This window comes from Sinocyclocheilus grahami, unplaced genomic scaffold (genome assembly GCF_001515645.1).
Source record: "Sinocyclocheilus grahami isolate Dianchi unplaced genomic scaffold, SAMN03320097.WGS_v1.1 scaffold2156.1, whole genome shotgun sequence".
NCBI lineage: Eukaryota > Metazoa > Chordata > Actinopteri > Cypriniformes > Cyprinidae > Sinocyclocheilus > Sinocyclocheilus grahami.
Genome location: NW_015507335.1, coordinates 125,943 through 126,497, shown reverse-complemented (window position 1 = coordinate 126,497; position 555 = coordinate 125,943). Strand labels below are relative to the sequence as shown.

Sequence of the window (555 nt, the reverse complement as noted above, 5' to 3'; positions counted from 1 at the left end):
TAGTGTAGTTTTTACATTTCACCCAAACCTAACCCTACAGTAATATTACTCAGTACTGACTAATTACACTGTTAATGGCAGATGTGCTGTGTCTGCGTGTGATGCAGGACTTGATGCAGCAGCTGCTGTGTGGGCTGGCGTTCTTGCACTCGAATCGAGTTCTCCACCGGGACCTGAAGCCGGAGAACATCCTGGTGACCAGCAGAGGGCAGGTGAAGCTGGCTGACTTCGGCCTGGCGCGGATCTACAGCTGCCACATGGCTCTCACACCGGTGGTGAGACGGACACACGTGCTCTCGCGTGCTGAACGCTGATGGCACTGCAGCGCAGACGCAGCTGATGTGTTTCTCTGGTCGCTCAGGTGGTGACGCTGTGGTATCGCTCTCCGGAGGTGCTGCTCCAGACCACTTACGCCACGCCGCTGGACATCTGGAGCACCGGCTGCATCTTCGCCGAGATGTTCAGACGCAAGTGAGGCTGAGCAGTGATGCTCATCAAGTCAGTCGGGCTGAAAGCATCTTCCAGGAGGCTGTAAATGCTCACGTGCAACTTATT

At 55.3% G+C, this 555-nt stretch overlaps 1 pseudogene; it reads left to right on the top strand.

Annotated features, from left to right (window-relative positions):
- Positions 1-555, top strand: part of LOC107574233 (cyclin-dependent kinase 4-like) — a 7,737-nt pseudogene that overhangs the window by 5,148 nt on the left and 2,034 nt on the right.